General features: G+C 36.4%; 1 long non-coding RNA gene across 3 annotated transcripts in view; it reads right to left on the reverse strand.

Moving 5' to 3' along the window:
• The window catches only part of LOC109261488 (uncharacterized), a 353,953-nt gene that overhangs the window by 230,612 nt on the left and 105,443 nt on the right, over positions 1–17,898 (reverse strand). For all 3 annotated transcript variants that reach the window (XR_008422552.1, XR_002077404.2, XR_002077410.2), the window contains one exon: positions 583–747. This is a non-coding gene — a long non-coding RNA (uncharacterized LOC109261488). The remainder of the gene's footprint in view (positions 1–582; positions 748–17,898) is intronic.

The following is a 17,898-nucleotide window of genomic DNA, read 5'->3' on the forward strand; positions in this document are numbered from 1 at the left end:
TTGTGCCACTTTGTGGTCAATATTCTCCCCTCCTCCCTAGCCTTTGCCCAGGATTATTGATATGTTTCATGTTCTTGTAGTTTTGTCTTTTACAGAGTGTCACATGCCTCCTTGCTTCCAGAAATATCTTTTAAAAGGATATAGGTATTTCTAAAACACTTTGAAATTTCCTCACTACAATAGAATTTTACTATAGGACTTTCTGATAACTTCGTATTTTAAGTGAAATTCTAAGTAAAAATCCAATGCACAGTATAATCATGTGTATTGAAAAGGACAAAATATTAAGTACAGATGAAAATACAGTAGTCCCCCCTTATCTGTAGAGAATATGTTCCAAGAACCCCAGTGGATACCTGAAATTGCAGATAGTACCGACCCTATATACTGTGTTTTTTTCCTATGCACACATGCCTATGATAAGGTTTAACTTATGAATTAGGCATAGTGGGAGATGAATAATAACTAATGATAAAATAGAACAGAAATAACAACACGGTATAATAAACATTATGTGAATATGCTCTCTCTCTCTCTCTCTCTCTCTCTCTCTCTCAGAATATCTCATTGTATTGTACTCACCCTTCTTGTGATGATGTGAGATGACAAAATGCCCATGAAATGAGATGAAGTGGGGCGAATGATGCAGGCAGCGTGATGTAGCGTTAGCTGCTACTGACCTGCTGACCATTTGTCAGAAGGAGGATCATCTGTTTCCAGACTGTGGTTGATCACAGATAACTGAAACTGTGGAAAGCAAAACCGCAGATAAGTGGGACTACTATATATGAAAATAAGTTTAAGAGCATTTACATAGTCTTTTCTACATGCCAGCTACATTTCATCCCCAACTATTAGGAGTAATTTGACGCATAATAAGTCATTTAATCTTACAACACTGTAAGGAAGCTATTATAGTCCAAGTTTTATGGATGAGGAAATTGAAGCTCAGACAAAGACATTTGCCCCAGGTCACATGGATGGTAGGTGGCAGAACCACTTGGCAAACAAGCTGGTTCTGTATCTATTCTTTAAAGAAGAAGGAAAAGGAAGGGAAGGGGAAGAAGAAGAGGAAGAAGGAGAAAGAGGAGAGGGAGGGGGAGGGAGGGGGGAGGAGAAGAAGGCAAGAGAATATAAAGTTCAACCAAAATAGATTGGATCATAGCACCCTGGAGATTAAGGATGACCTAGCCATACATCTATGTATATACACTAGCAAATTAGATTAATCAAATCAGCACACTGTATAAGGAAAGGAACTTGCTTTCCTTCCCTTTATCACGGGGGAAACTAAGGTCCAGAAAAACAAAAATTTGCACAGTATTACTAGGCTAATTTATGGATTACTTGGCAGTGAAATAAAGGCATTCTCTTCAATACTGTTTCAAAATATCCTTAATCACTTTGAAGTAGATACTGCAGGCAAGTTGCCTGTCATATAAAGAGCCCTATTCTGAAAACCCTCAAATGTCTTGATTCTCACAGACCCTTTCCGAACAGATAGATGAGATGTGTTACATATAGGTGATTATGCCTTATTTCATATGACTTTGCTAGTCCAGGATCATTGTGTGACCAAAGGGTATGTATTTCAAGAGCTGTGCCCTACAGGGTTACTCTCTACTGAGGAGTGACTGAAATATCTCAGGGGGACTTTAAAGGAAAGAGACATAGTTGACAGGTACAAATGCAGAGGGAAACAGAAAAAGCAAAAGCAGAAGTCTTGAGGCACTAGATTCTCTTGAGTAAGCCAAGGACTTGAGATAAAAATAAGGATTGGTGTCAGAATAAAATGAAACAGGAATACGGAGGCAAAGTTGAAGGAACAAGTCACTAGTCCTAGACTGCCCTAAGGTCAACATAGTGGCTTTAATATTACTAGGTTAGGGTACTTAAACTGCAGACCTGCTCTAGCAACATCAGAAACACTTGGGAAATGGTTAGGAGTGCAAATTCTCAGGGCCCGTGCAGATTTACTCAATCTAAAATGGGGTGGGGTGGGGGCCAGCAGACTGTGTTTTCAATAAGCACCCCAGATGATTCTGATGTGTTATAAAGTTCAAGAACCACAGCACTAGGTCAGTGCTGTATCCTGAATCACAGTCTGAATGACATTCCATTTCCTTACTTTCTTACTCACTCTCCCTAAATCCTTTAAAATAAAATCCTGCGTCCTGGAGTAACCCGACAGTTTCTGTTCCTTGCAGCAATCTAATTAACACTCAGCTTCAAGTGTTGGAGAACTGTACATAATCAATTTTAATGAATTGTTTGAGCTTTAATTATTCAACTGATACTACTCTTTTGCATATTAAATTCTTCATTCATTAATTCAGTAAATATTTATTAATTGCTTGCCATGTGCTGGACAGTACATAGCAGTGAACTTGCAAAAAGCTCTGCTTTCATAGGACTAGATTATGGTAAGAAGAAACAGAAAATAAATAAATAAAGCAGATATATCGGATGAGGGCTATGGGAAAAAATGAAGCAGCAGGGAAGGTGATAGGGTGTGTAGAGCAGTTTTTGTGATTTTAAAAAGGGTAGACAGGAAGGCATCTCTAAGGTGACATTTGAGCAAATACCTGAAGGCTATTTGAGGCAAGGCTTGGTGATACTTGGGGGAAGGGAGCTTGTAGAGGCTTGTAGGAACAGCAAGGAGGCCAGCCTGGCTGGAGCTAAAGGAGTGAGGAGAGGCGCGGTAGGCAAAAATCCAGAGATACTAACAAGAGGCTAGATGGTTTAAGAGTTTACAAGGAATTGTAAAGACTTTGGGGTTCGTTTGTTATTTTTGTAAGGCGTGGGCATTTTATTTCCCCAGTAACATAAACCTCTGGGTTCTTTATTTAATAGGAATAAACTGCCTAGCTTGTTAACCAACATGCACAGTGTATTTGTGCCATTTGGGAATGCCAGATTGACCTAGCAGCTTTACAATCATAATTCCTGGCTGGCCCTGAAGAGAGTGATACCAGAAGAGGGGTCTAAGCTGTTCTAAAAGGGAGAATCAAAAAATAGATCTCTTCTGTCTGGAGATAGATGAATTCTGTTCAGCATTTTGAATAAAGTGACCTTTTCTGAGGTGAAAGTGACTCTACAGAGAAAACAATTCTCTTTGGGATAGTTTCTCATTAGGTTGGGAGGATGCATGTGTTGCTTTCTGAAACCATTTATTGCCAACTACACAGAAAGTTATATGAAAATGTTCGTTTGACTCAGCTCTAAGACCTAAATCCATTTGAACAGATGTATCTAGACAGGAGTGACTGTAAATAGCACATTCCCTCATTGTACACTGTTCCACACATTTGCGGGTCAGCAACGAACATAGAACACAGCAGTCCCAGCCACGTGGAACTCACACTACAGAACAGGGAGGCAAAACACACACAAACGCGCACACACACACACACACACACACACACACACACACACAACAACAAGTAGGCAAAGAGACAAGAGTGGTATGAAAAGGGAAGTAGACAAAGAGCGACTTGTAGAAGAAGTTGTGAATTTCTACTTTAGATTAACTGGTCATCTCTCTGAAGAGATTACATTTAAGTTAAAACCTAAAGGATGAGAAGCCAGCCTTGCAAAGATCTGGGGGCCAACAACAGTTTGAATAGTTCATGATCCACAATAATCCTTAACACCGATATTGTAATCTGTGGCTTTCACTTTTGTTTCACCTACATTGATTTGATTTTTGTTATCCTCACAATAATACTGTAGAGGATGTACAGTTGGTGTTATTTGGCCTATTTTGCAGGTGAGAAACTAGGCTTAAGAGAGGTCTAAGAGCTTGCCAAAGACAGGTTTCAGTAGATGGGCCTTGGCAATCATTTCTTCCTGACCCAGTTTGTTGCTACTGTGATTCCAAAGAAAATGAATATTCTCAAGTCAAGTAACACCAATGTCATGGAGAGGACAGAAAACAGGAACAAAATTACCTTTAGGTTTCAGTTATTTGTAAAAGATAAAGACAAATAATTCACCTGTAATTTTTTGACTATAGTTTTTCATTTAAAAGTTTTATTTTTGGTCATCTAGATTTGAGGGGTGATAATGCTCTTTTAAACTGCCTTTAAAATTTGCATTTTCCTTCTAATTTAAACAATAGACACTTAAATATTATTTACTGGATGCTGAAAGATTTAATAAGACTTTTTTTAAAGAGACGAAACCTACACAAATTTCTGCTACATTTTGACCTTACATATTCCTTATATGCATTGATTTTCAAAACAAATCCATGCATAATTTCTAAATCTAGGGCTACCAGGACAAGAATATATTTGATCAGAGAGATCATTAAAGTTAAAAAAAATTTACAACTATAAATACAAATACAAACTATTATACTCTATTGATATTAGTATTAATATCTGTGCAATGGCAAGTTTCTCTTCAATTCCTAGAGGCCTGTATTATAGGAAAGACTATAGTTTTCCAAGGATTCTTTTGTTCCTTGGCCTTCTAACATCAACAGTATAAATAATAAGAAGATTTTTTTTCCTAGCTTTTCTAGAAATGTGCAGCTCTCTTTTTCATTTAACAATGATATGTTTCAGGGAACAAATTTAAGAAATATTCCTGTTATCTTTTCATGGGATGAGAAACTCTTTCTTTGTCTCATGGATTTTAGAGGACCACAATTTTAAGTTCAGCTGCCACACATGATGAGAAATATTTCTAAAACTTACAGAAACATAATCTTTTGAAATTATAGGATACAATGTTATCTTGTTTAACATTAAAGCTGATTTTACCACAGTGATCTATATTTAGTACATAATCTAGTACATAATAATAGACTGTTTGAAAGTCATCACACATAGCAGGAAAACAGAGGGATAATGACAAACATTGGTAGTGCTAAAATCAACAGTAGATGCAAGTTGTGATAATAACAGTATTACAGTAAAAGACAGTCTGTGCCTTCAGTTACAGCATACCAGGTACCAGGCTAAGCACTCTGCTTACATTATCTTATTTAATCCTAAAATCAATTCTATAACATAGGGACTTACAGTATTATTGTATCAATTTTACATGTGCAGAAACTGACTTGCAAAAGATTAAGCAACTTGCCCAAGGTCACATTTTTACGGAGTAGTAGAGCCAGCATATCATTCTGGCTCTGAAGCTGCCCTCTGTTGCAACTGTATAGTAATTCTGTTAAGGATATATGGCATCTTTATATACTAGTGCAGCAGCGTTCAAATGGTATCCCACAAAATACTAGTGAAGGTATATGGTATTTCATATCAAAAAGATTCCATGATCAAATAATCTTAAGAAACCCGGCATGTTAAAAATCTCTTCTTGCAGATTCACAATGCACATTATATGTGGAGGCCCAAAGAATTCCTGCAGTAAAGAATTCTGTCTAACCAGCATGTTCCAAATGTGTGTGAGTGTGTGTGTGTGTGTGTGTGTGTGTGTGTGTGTGTGTTATAACACTTCATGAATTACTAATGCAACATAGTTTGGGAAACACAACACTCAGATTTTTTGCCAATATCCCAGTATCTCTGATAGATGCAGAATAAATATTAAAATCCAATTAAAAACTTGCCACTAAAAAAAAACAACTATAGGGGTGCCTGGGTGGTTCAGGTGGTTAAGCATCCAACTTTGGCTCAGGTTGTGATCTCATGGTTCATGGGTTTGAGCCCCACATCGGGCTCTGTGCTGACAGCTCAGAGCCTGGAGCCTGCTTCAGATTCTATGTCTCCCTCCCTCTGCCCCTCCTCCACTCACGTTCTGTTTCTCTCTCTGTGTCTCTCAAAAATGAATAAATGTTTAAAAAATTTTAAAAAACACAGAAAATTTCCAACTGTTTTTCACCTATAGCTATTGTCCCTACATCACCCATTTCCCACTTAGCAGCATGCCAGACAATGAATGCATAATATTCTATAGGACGTCTGGCAAAATTAGGAAACATAGGACAAACTTAGTTTTGAACAATGTTAGTTTGATTTTCAAATGTCATGCTTATTATATTTTCAGATGGCATACTTCTGAAATTAAAGATATGAGAATAACTATTCTTCTAATATTTCTAGACTTTTGGATGCCCTGTTACTATCGTGTATCAGATTACTCTAACCTGAGAATTACTGCTAATTAAGAAAACACGGAAAAACAAATAGCTTTACCAAAGCAAACCTCCCTCCAGTATGTAAAATGAGTTGCTGTTTATATTAGAGAGCTACCCACTGGAGGAAGTAGTCAAAAAAATGTTGACCCTCCTTATTAGGCATGATATACATATATATGTTCTTCATCACCCCATACCTAACTTCAGAGCACACCTTTGTGCCTCATTCCCTTTCTCTCCAAAGCATGCACTCTACATCTGCCAGAAGGGTCTTCATAGAATATCATTTCAATTATAGACTTTCAGGCTATGTGTTACCAAATCAACATCTCCCAAAGTGAACTCCATAGAGTATAAGCTCCTCAAAATGCACTTCCTAATTCAACAAAGAAAAATATTCCAGTCAAGAAAGTTAGAATTATCCTGGATTAAACAAAGTGAAACTGGTTTCTTTACTGTAAAATCTGTGTATTAAGAATCTATAAAAGGAGGACATATTGTTCTGAGGTTCTGAAAATATTCTGACCATGAAGACCTGTTTTCAAAGAGCATTTCATAGTCTCAGAATTTCTTAGAAGTCATTTGGAGAATTGCTGACCTGAAATAAGAAAAGCAAGTTCTTGTGTCTGGTTTCAAGGTCATCCTTGTTGTGCTGCATCCTATTATGTTTAACCTTATTTCCACCACTCTTGTTTCACAACCTTATTTCCCAATAACCACTCAGATGTTATTGAACATCTATTATATACTGTGCACTATGAAACACAATCCCTGCCTTCCAATGAGATAGACAGACCAAGAGGCAGGAATTGTACATAAAGATGAGTGCTCCGACAGAGAGGAATACTCGGTCCAATGGTAAGCATAGGCAAAAATCTAGCCCAGCCTTGAGAAAGCTTCTCAGAAGACGTATCATAAGGAATGAAGAAAGATGAGTGAGTCAGCAATGCGAGGATAACTAATGTTATCCTGAAATGTTATCCTGAAATTTCAGGCAAAAGGTATATGCAGAGAAATGAAATAGACCATGTAGGTTTGGGTACCATCAAATTGATCATATGGCAGTAATCTACTCTAAAGGGGCAGAGTGCAGAGCAATAAGTTGGACAGTTATACTGAAGGCAAATTTTGTTGGTCCTAGCATACATTCCTAAAGAATTTAGGGGTGCCTGGGTGGCTCAGGTGGTTGAGTGTCCGACTTCAGCTCCGGTCATGATCTCATGGTTGATGATTTCCAGCCCCACATCGGGCTCTGTGCTGACACTCAGAGCCTGGAGCCTGCTTCAGATTCTGTATGTCCCTCTCTCTCTCTGCCCCTCCCCTGCTCATATTCTGTCTCTCTCTGTCTCAAAAATAAATATAAACATTATATTTAAATGTTTAATTTTTAAAAATGTTTATTTTTTATTTAAAAATACTATTAAATGTTTATTAAATGTTTAAATATTTAAAAAAATAATTTAGATTTTATCCTATTGTATACTCAAGAGATTGGCAAAACCTTTTCTGTAAAGTATAAGAGTAAAAATTTTAGGCTTCGTGGGCCATATGGTCTCTGCCATAACTATTTCATGCCACCACTGTTGTGTAAAAGCAGTCATAGACAATAGGCAAACGAATCAATGTACCTGTGTTCCAATAAAACTTTATTAAAAAACAAGTGGTAGGCTAGACTTGGTCTGTGAGCTGTAGTTTGCCCTACCCCCAACCCCAGTATAGAATTTTGTTTCTCAAAGTTTCATTTGGAGTCCAGCAGTGGCAGCAGAAAACTTGTTAGAAATGCAGAATCTCAGGCTGCCTTGCAGACCCACTGAATCTGAATTGTTTAATTGTATGTGCACATTCAAGTTCAAGAAGCACAACTGGTAAACACTCGATGGTTTCAAGCATAAAAATTATATAATCAGCTTTCTTGCAGCTGCAACGTGAATCTTTCCAAATATTCCCCATCCAATATTTACCATATCTGCAAACCCTCAATACTGTTCAAGCCCCAGCTTTATCCAGCCATATCCCACCTATTTGCCCCCAATCTGAAATGATCACTTCCTTCTCTGATATCTTAGAGCACAAAAACATGTTTCTTCACTTTTCTGTGAATTTTCATGGGTCATGATATGCTCAAGAATAAGAGCTATATCCATACATTTGTAATTCCCACAAAGCCTACCAATGAAATACATGGAAGAAAAAATGTATTCCAAAAAAATGTGCCAGTTTAGTAACTGGTGTTGATAATTTAGACTGGAGCTACAAAGCTATTAACTATGGTACTGGTACTGCCTTAGGGGACATGGTTTCATATTCCACAGAAGACATCTATCCTTGGGCTGGGAAGTTCTCTAAAAAGTGTACCTCTAAGCTAGATGCAAGAGGGCTGGGTCAGAGGAAATGTATGATACAGAACAAACTCACTAAAAAAATTTTTTTGGGTGAGGGGGCATCATCTCTAGATATTTCCTTAACTCTTAAAAGTCTGATCTTCAGAAATACCCACCAAACTTTGTTTCACCATATCAAGAGGTCTGTGTAGTTCCAAATCAAAGCCCTAAAATATGGTTGGATTCACTTGAGGCATTTATGGAATTTGTTATAATCTTGCTACCATCAATCAAAGGTATCCAGTATTCCAGGGTAATCTCATTTTCTCCTGGTTGGTAAAGGAGGTTGGTAGCTAAAGTTGACCCTGAAGGCCTCATTCACACAACCATGGGCCACTCTACATAAGTTATTCAAGACAATATGTATGCTGGAATACTCAAGACTTAGGATGCTTGCTAACTCTGTCTCTGGGCAGGCAAGAATACCCTCTGGGATAATTTACCAAAACCAAGTTTCTGGGGACCAGGGCTAGGAATGGAGAACAATGGTGGTCCATGGGCTGTAGAACGTAGCACCTAAGAGGAAGAACTGAAAGAGAGACTATCTAAGGGTAAAACCAGAATCAGAATGCCTCTTTTGTCCAGTACAAAAAATCTGCATAGTTATAGAAGAACCTGGAACAATATAGCAGAGCAATCACATGACTAAGGGAAAGTGGAAGGCAGAGCCAGGAGTATTTCCCAGAGGTATGGGAATATAACTACAGGACTTTACGGGGTGCCAGAAACCTTTCCTATGGAAGAGAAACTGTTACAAATATGCATAATTTTGGAACAACAGGACTTGGTCTAAGTTGAATATAATTCACTTAGTTCCATAGAGCAGAAGATGAAGAGGATAAATGTCAGTCTTTACCCCACAGTTTCCTCTATATAATGAACATCACAATATTTTAAAAAACTTTTTCATGAATGGTTTTGGGGAGATTTATATCCATTAATTTTTAAAAGGAAACAGTTTTAAAGTCCCTTCTCTGGCCAACTAAACCCTTCCTCATGCTCATCTAGAATGAGGATTGGCACTAAAGCATAGAGAAATCCCAACAGAATTGTGATCTGGCAGCCACAGTTCAATTTAATGACTAAATATTATCAGGTTTTCTTCAAAGAAATGCCATTAGGGAGGCATTAGAAAAGCAATGGTTTAGCATTTCAGAAACTGTCTATGAAGATGGTACCATAAATCACAGTAATGGAATAAAAGTTAACTTTGAGCACTTATAATATACTAACCCTCAGCATTCTATGAAGATGATCTCATTGTTTTCTCACAAAACCCTTTTAAGTGACAATGTACTCCCCATTTTGTAACTGAGGAAACTTAAATACCAAGCAGCAGGTTCACACAGAGCCATTCTGACCCTCTGCTTTTAGCCAACACAGAATGGCGCCCCACCATGCTGTGTGCCCAAGAGCCAACAGAATCCTGTCTTCTTAAGTGATCACTTGTCTAATGTAACACAACATCATCAACAGTACAAAAGATTGTTTGAGAAATTCCCATTTTATGAACAGTTTCACTGAAATAAAATACTTTTAACTAAATTTACAAACTTCCAAATATCAATGAGATTTTTTTCTCACAAAATCAGCCTTAGTGCTCTGACTTATAAGCTGGTTTGTTTTTGTGTTTATAATGGAGATAGGCCTAAATGTTTCTCTAAATATAACATATTTCCATCAATTATCTTTAGATTTCTTCCTGTAAAAAAGGAACTAAAAGATTCCAATAATACTGAATTTAATTAGCATGCAATGATTTATTGAACATTTCAGCATTTTAGCCCACAGTTTCGATGTGAATGTTTAAGACTGGAATATAACAAACCTCAATGAAAAATAAAGATGAATTTACTGAAAATATAGCAACTAATTGATGTAAACATGGTAAATATTAACTATTAACTAAAGAAGCTCATTTTTAACAGAATTTATTTATCTATTTATTTATTTATTTATTTATTTATTTAGAGAGAGAGAGAGAGAGAGAGAGTGCACACGAGTGCAACTGAGGGAGAGAATCTTAAGCAGGCCCCACACTGAGCACAGAGCCCAATGTGGGGCTCGATCTCACAACCGTGAAATCATGACCACTGAATGAGCCACCCACACACCCCAGAATGAAAATTTTTTATTCCCTATAAAAATCCACAGGGAAAATTGTTGAGAAATGTTATTTATTAACAAAAGTGACTATTTTTAACAATAGATGTATATTTACTTAAGTATATTTACTTAAGTTATCCTTAAGAAACATAGAAACTACAAAATTCTGTGTACCTATACTGATTTACAAATCTTGCTTGCTTTTAAAAAAAAACTACTTTAAAACAGCTGTCTTATTCCTTTCAAATCAAACTCTCCTTAATTGTATAATCCATCTTTTATAAGTTATTTTATTTCTATAAGCTCTGAATGTAAGAGAAATATGGATCATATAATAAAGATGTTTACTGTTAAGTATGTGTACAAAGTCCTTGGGATATTTTAATGAGCTTTCAAGATGAATAAACTAAGTTACTGAGTATAAATTATGTCACTTGTATTTGTTCTTTTACATACATTACCAAAGAAACTGTATGATACATATTGTTATGTCCATTTTATAGAGAGAAAGCTAAGTGACCTACTTACCTAAAGTCACACAGCTAGTAAATAAAACTCAAATTACCATTTGGTCATTTTGCTTCATATTGCAAATATTTCTGCATTCTTACTGACCTCAAGAAGAAATTTCTATATCAAATAGGTCTACAAGAATCTAGAGTAAAATGACAATGAAGTCAGAAGAAATGATAATGATGTTGATGCTATTTAAAAGCTTATTATGTGCCAGTCATTATGTTAAGCATTTTATATGCATCATTTCATTTAATCTTAAGACTATCATACGAAATAAGTAGTTTGACTATCTCCATCTTATAAATAACAGACAAAAAAGTTAAAAAACTGTCTCACTTCAAAATTAAATATCTTAATCTCCCCAGAATGAGACATGAAAGTGTACCAGGGAGATTTGTCAAATTAATTTTATATTGTACATTATAAACCCATTAAATTTATGGTTATGAAGCCTACATAATAATGGGAAATACTTGTGATAAGGTAAAGTTCAAAGTAGGGTATACATATCTAAATGTGCTACATTATTACAACTATATAAAAACAGGCTTAATGAAAACCTAGAAGAAACATATATGGTTGGAAGAACTCCAGAATGGTCTTTAATGACCTATGCCCTTGATGAAACTATGAATAGGATAGAATTTCACTCCTATGATTATATGACAAAAGGGTTTTTATAAATGTAATTAAGGTTTCTAATCAGTTGAGTTCATCAAAAGGAAGACTATTGAAATTCATTATAATCAGATAAGCTGAGTCTAGAAACAGAAGATATTCTCCTGATGGCCCAGTAGAAAGCAAACATCTGTGTTGTGAACTATCTGTGGAAACCATGTGGCAGGGAACTGTGGGCACCCTCCAGTAGCTGAGAATGGTTGTTGGATGACAGCTAGTAAGAAAATTGGACTTTTCATCATATAGCCACAGAGAACTGAATTCTGACAACAACCTTAAAGAGCTTGGAAGAGGACCTTGAACTCAAGATTAGAACTGTAGCCTGGGACAAAACCTTGATTATAGCCTTCTGAGACATGAACAGAGGGGCAGTTAAGCTGTGTCCAGGCCCAAAACTAACTTCAGTTTTTTTCATCTGTAAATGGGGTTTAAAAGAGTGTCTACCTCATAAGGTTGTAAGGATTAATCAATTGATTCATGTGAATTGCCTGAAACAATGGGTTTGAATTATATATTGTTAAGTAGGAAAACACTCCAAAATTTAGTAGCTTAAAGCAACAACTATTGGTCATCTCATACTTTCTGGGTGAGGAATCCATATGTAGTTATCTAGGTCCTTTAGTTTAGGGTCACTTCTAAGGCTGCAATCAGGATGTTGGCCAGAGACATTCAGTAAAGGCTTGACTGGGGAAGAATCAGCTGCCAAATTCACTCATGTGGTTGTTGGCAAGATTCAGTTCCTCTCAGAGTGATGAACTGAGAAATTTACTGGCTTTTGGCTACAGGCCACCCTTAGCTCCCTGTCACGTGAGACTTTCACAGAGCAGCTAACAAATGACATCTTGCTTCATCAAGGAGATCAAACAACAGAATGTGAACACAATGGAACTCATGTTCTCTTTGTAACCTAATCTCAGAAGTGAGAGCTAGACACATTTGCTATATTCTATTCATTAGAAGCACAGTACAAAGTCCAACCCATAGTTAAAGCGGGGCATTATACATGGACATGAATACCAGCAGGCAGGAATCGTTAAAAGGCATCTTAAAAGCCTGATGCCTGAAACAGTAGTTCTCAGTAAGTGTTAGTTATTATTGGTATTATTAAGTGCTTGTAAGAATAAGCTAAGCACAGGGGTGCCTGGGTGGCTCAGTTGGTTAAGCATTCAACTTTAGCTCAGGTCATGATATCACAATTAATGAGTTCAAGCCCCACATCAGGCTCTCTGCTGTCAGCACAGAGCCTGATTTGGATCCTCTATCTTCCTCTCTCTGCCCCTTGCACTCACTCTTTCTTTCTCAAAAATAAATAAATGTTTAAAAAAAAGAATAAGCTAAGCACAACAAAATAATTGCAAGATGGCCTTAATGAATGTTTATTGAGTACTGTGTGCTAGATACTATTTTAAAAAGTAAGATCCAAAGATGTATGGGGCATGGATACTTATCTTTCAGGGAGTTCATAGCCTTAATGAAGCAGAAAAACTCCTATTTGATGTGATGGAATAGGTATAAGATTCAGTGGGGTTACAAAGAAAAGAGAAAATGGTCACCTTAAGGAATGAGGTGATGCTTGACCTAATTCATGAGCAATAAGCAGTGTTAGCAAAATTTGGAAAGAGCAATCCAGGCAAGAGAAAGGTATGGACAAAGATAAGAAGGGGCAAAAAAAACCATGACACATTTGGGGAACTAATGCTTGACCAATATGATTGGAGAGTAACAATAAATAAGTCTATAAGGAAAGCATAGATTTCCAAATGACAATTCTTTCCGGATCAAATAATTATAGTTTAGCTTTGAATGTAAAATATGAAGATTTATAGGTGATAAGTCTAGGTGTAGAAGCTGAGGGGCAGTCACAGGTATCTAGCTGAGGGGGAATACATCTGAGCTGGAGAGGTAGATTTCAGCATCATCAGAAATCAGATGTTAATTGGAATCCTGGGAATAGATTAAGTCATCTGGAGAAAGTATAGAGAATAATTAAAGAGTAAGCCTGTCCTAGGAAACTTAGGAAAACAAAATTTAAAATGCAGGATAAAAGCACAAAAAAGAAAAAAGAATAATCAGAGGGATAGAGAACAATCAGGAAAGTGTGATGTCTTAGATGTTAAGAAAGTCAGGATGCTCAAGAAACGGAAAGTGGTCAATGATGTCAAATGACACAGAGAGATCAGGAGTAAAATGTGGATGGTCAAAAGAAATCCACTTACCGCACAAGAAAAAGGTCAATTATCAATTCATACCAAAATTCTTATATCCATCAACTCTCTGTAATCACTATTAATCATTCTTCATTTCCAAATGCACACACTGAACTAGGTAACACAGCTAGTGGGTGGTGGAGCCAATACTTGATTCCACGGTTTTCAGATCCCAAAGCCCAGTTGTGAACTCTAAACATAAAGTTTGGGTAAAGTTATTACAGTAGGTTAAACGGTTCCTCCCCAAATATGTCCACATCCTCACCTCTGGGACCTATAATTATTACCTTATTTAGAAAAAGCATCTTTGCAGATGTAATTAAGAATCTCAAAATGAGAATATCCTGAATTATCCAGGTTGGCATCAAATCCAATGGCAACTGTCCTTAAAAGAAACACAAAGAAGAGAGACACACAGAGAGAAGAGGCGACCATGTGAAGACAAAGACAGAAGTTGGAGTGATGCAGTGACAAGCCAAGGAATGCCTGGGGACACCAGCATCTGGAAGAGGCAAGGAAAAATTCTCTCCCAGAAATTTTAGCAGGGAGCACGGCCCAGCCCACATTTTGATTTCATATTTCTAGCCTCCAGAATTATGAGAATAAATTTCTGTTGTTTTAAACCACCAAGCTTATGGAAATTTGCTATGGCAGCCTTGGGAAATTAATGTACTTGGTATCTTAGCTTGGGGTGCTATTAAAAACATCATAGCTAGGGGCGCCCAGGTGGCTCAGTTGGTTAAGCATCCGACTTCGGCTCAGGTCATGGTCTTGCAGTTTGTTGGGCTCTGTGCTGATAGCTCAGAGCCTGGAGCCTGCTTCTGATTCTGTGTCTCCCTCTCTGTCTGCCCCTCCCCTGTTCACGCTCTGTCTCTTAATAATAAATAAACGTTAAAAAAAATTTTTTTTAAATACCATAAACTAGATGGCTTATCAACAACAGAAACTGATTTTCTCACAGTTCTGAAGGACAGAAGTCTAAGAACCTGGTATCATCATGATCAGGTTCTGGTGAGAGCCCTTTTTGAGGCTGTAGACAGCTAAGGTCACCTTCTATCCTCACATAGAAACAGTGAAGAGCTCTTTGAGGACTGTTTTTGCAGGGGCACAAGGGGCCCCTGGGGGGCGCAGTCAGTTAAGCCTCCGACTCTTGATCTCAGCTCAGGTCATGATCTCACAGTTCCTGAGTTTGAGCCCCCCATTGTGCTCTATGCCACCTTGGGATTCTGTCTCTCCTTCTCTCTGACCCATCCCAGCTTGTGTGCATGTGTGCTCTCTAAGTAAATAAATAAACTTAAAAAAAATTTTTTTAACAAAAAAAAAAAAAAAAAAAAAAAAACAAGGGCACTAATTCCATTCATCCAGCCTCTAACCTCATGACCTTATCACTTCCCAAAGGCCCTACCTCCTAATACTATCACACTTGGCAGTAAGTGTTCAACATACGTATTTTGTGAAGACACGTTCAGTTCAAAACAATTGGTAATGGTGTTTTTTGTTTGTTTTTTGTATTTGTTTTATTTGGGGGGGGCATATTTTAGAAGAATCATTCTAAGGAAAAAGGAATTTGATTAATCAAGTGAACCATTTTAAAATAAAAATTTCTTGATTATTTCTATTTAAAGGGCCATTGCCATGCACATTTTTTAGAGGAGCAAGGTGCTCTTACCATTAGAACTTAATGTCTATCACTGGTGTAGCAAAACCTCATAATAAGCCATCAAAACAATGGCTTTCAATTAAAGCTTTTGATTATAATAAATAACAAATGCTTCCAGAAAAGCAGAATATTTTTTAAAAATATTTCAGTACTTTACAGGAATAATCAGCTGCGTCCTTTTAAATCAGATTTAACCAAAATGTTTCCAAAAAAATTATTTTATTCAACAATATTGAGATGTTCTAGCATTATGCAAAACTGACTTAGTTTGACTATTAGAAAGTATGTTGGTGATCCAAGCTAAGAAGTAGTTAAGTGGTGATCGCCAACCAAAATTTTCCCAATGTCTTAAACTCAAGAGTTCTAGCATTTAATTTTTCAAGTTTATCATAACTTCTTTTTCCTGTGTCAATGTGTTTTCAGTGATGGGACACCAAAGATAATATATTATCTTCTCCAAAGGTATTTTAGAGACCTCATTAGTACTCTTTTCACCAGATTCATAAAAGATAAATGATTCTGCATTGTATATGTGGCTTCATTCCCTTTCACTATTTGACATTATGACAGATCTGGATTTTAAGCATCATAACTCACTCAACCTAATTATGCCCTATTTTATAGTTTGCTACATTATATTTGAAAAGCACATTATTCATTGTAGTCTGAAAACTTTCATGGGATAAATGTGAATGTATTAATTTAGTTAATAATGCTTCAAGCAAAGCAAAGATTAAAATTGACATTTTCTCTGACTGCTAGAAAACACATTATGGCAAACAAATGAAATTACTTATTTTGAAGTCATGTTATACTAATTTTATTAGTATATTAATATACTATAGTATATTAGTATACATTTTTATTCATATATATACTAATTTTATTTAGTAATTTCTTCCGAATATCCAACAAGTAGTTAGATAAATATCAGAAATTATATTTTGTTTTAATGCAACATAAAGTAAAAAGGAATATGAGATGGGATAGATGCATGAAAAATAAATACATTTTTACCCTCTTAAGGCAATTTCAAGACAGTGTAGTGTTAATAGAAAGACTATGAACCTTTTATTCAGGCAAATATGATTTTCAATCTCCGCTCCACCACTAACTAGCTGAGTGATACATCATATAGCAATTAACCTCTCTCAGACTTTATTCTCATCTGCATAATGAAAGAGTACCTACTACCTTCTGGGCCACTCTGAAAATTAAATGCAGTAAGTGAGTAAGGTATTAATAGCGACTGACAGATAGTAAACAATCACTACCTGATTGATATTGCTATTGTTGTTGTTGAATCTACCTTTATCATGTGAAGTGTTAAAAGGGCAACCACATGATTTGTGAATCTTCCTAGATAGGATATCATTCCTTTTCTTATCTCTTCTCAGATTCTGCTACCATTTCTTTCTATATTCATTTCATTACTTATATGTTCTATTACAAAGAATTAATCACAAATTTGAGATGTCTGGTAAAACTGTGTAATTATCATGTGGCTTCTTAATGTTTTTAGGCAATCAAGCTCACTTAGGAAATATGGAGTCCATAATGAATGAAGAATGACAAACTTAGGAAATGCTTCCTCAGACATTTTCCTTTTGTCTGATGTGAGGCAATGATCAATTTTTTGTCCCTCTTCATGTACAATTAAGTATGCAAATACAATTCAAAGTCTCAACTGCAGATTTAGTCAGATTATGTTTTTAAAAGCAGTCTTTATTTTTGAGAGTTACATACTGAAATATTTATAGTGTCTTGCAAATCAGAGTTGCCCAATAAATAGTGGTTATTATAATTATATGTTTGACCAGGGAAACATCTCAAATTAGTACTGCTGAAAAGACAAAGTAGAATCTTCTTGGAAATGTGGTAAATTAAGATTATACCAGAAGCATCATTGCTGCACACAACAGAGAAATAATTCCTCAAAAGGAAAATTGGGGTGTTTCACCACAGGTAAGAGAATGAATGCTGGGTAGCAAAAAAACAAATATCTACCATATTAAGAAAATAGGAAACTTTTTTTTTAGTTTATTGAGAGAGAGAGAGAGCGTGTGCATGCACATGAATGTAAGAAGCACACAGAGAGAGGGAGAGACAGAATCCCAAGCAGGCTCCATGCTGTCAGCACAGAACCCAACACAGGGCTTGATCCCACAAACCATGAGATCATGGCCTGAGCTGAAATCAAGAGTTGGACACTCAACCAACTGAGCCACCCAGGCACCCCAGAAA

The sequence above is a fragment of the Panthera pardus genome, unplaced genomic scaffold (genome assembly GCF_024362965.1).
Source record: "Panthera pardus isolate Hobbes unplaced genomic scaffold, ASM2436296v1 HiC_scaffold_16, whole genome shotgun sequence".
In the NCBI taxonomy this organism is placed as follows: Eukaryota; Metazoa; Chordata; class Mammalia; order Carnivora; family Felidae; genus Panthera; species Panthera pardus.